The sequence below is a fragment of the Anarhichas minor genome, unplaced genomic scaffold (assembly GCF_050575085.1).
Source record: "Anarhichas minor isolate MPS153535 unplaced genomic scaffold, ASM5057508v1 ptg000179l, whole genome shotgun sequence".
Taxonomy (NCBI): Eukaryota; Metazoa; Chordata; class Actinopteri; order Perciformes; family Anarhichadidae; genus Anarhichas; species Anarhichas minor.
Window position 1 is genome coordinate 50,001 of NW_027466625.1, and position 1,099 is coordinate 51,099.

Below are 1,099 nucleotides of genomic sequence, written 5' to 3' on the forward strand. Positions count from 1 at the left end.
CCCGAAGCGCTGGACCCTTCAGCGCTTCAGAGCTTCGCCCCTACTACTGCTCTAAAAGAATTGGTCCTGGTAATCCAAAAAATTTAGGGAAGCGCTGGACCCTTCAGCGCTTCGCTCATATCCCCCCTACTACGGCTGTAGCATAGGGGAACCGCCAGAAGCGCTGGACCCTTCAGCGCTTCGTCCCTACTACGGCTGTAGCATAGGGGGACCGCCAGAAGCGCTGGACCCTTCAGCGCTTCGCTCATATCCCCTACTACGGCTGTAGCATAGGGGAACCGCCAGAAGCGCTGGACCCTTCAGCGCTTCGCTCATATCCCCTACTACGGCTGTAGCATAGGGGAACCGCCAGAAGCGCTGGACCCTTCAGCGCTTCGCTCATATCCCCTACTACGGCTGTAGCATAGGGGGACCGCCAGAAGCGCTGGACCCTTCAGCGCTTCGCTCATATCCCCTACTACGGCTGTAGCATAGGGGAACCGCCAGAAGCGCTGGACCCTTCAGCGCTTCGCTCATATCCCCTACTACGGCTGTAGCATAGGGGGACCGCCAGAAGCGCTGGACCCTTCAGCGCTTCGCTCATATCCCCTACTACGGCTGTAGCATAGGGGGACCGCCAGAAGCGCTGGACCCTTCAGCGCTTCGCTCATATCCCCTACTACGGCTGTAGCATAGGGGGACCGCCAGAAGCGCTGGACCCTTCAGCGCTTCGCTCATATCCCCTACTACGGCTGTAGCATAGGGGAACCGCCAGAAGCGCTGGACCCTTCAGCGCTTCGCTCATATCCCCTACTACGGCTGTAGCATAGGGGAACCGCCAGAAGCGCTGGACCCTTCAGCGCTTCGCTCATATCCCCTACTACGGCTGTAGCATAGGGGAACCGCCAGAAGCGCTGGACCCTTCAGCGCTTCGCTCATATCCCCTACTACGGCTGTAGCATAGGGGGACCGCCAGAAGCGCTGGACCCTTCAGCGCTTCGCTCATATCCCCTACTACGGCTGTAGCATAGGGGGACCGCCAGAAGCGCTGGACCCTTCAGCGCTTCGCTCATATCCCCTACTACGGCTGTAGCATAGGGGGACCGCCAGAAGCGCTGGA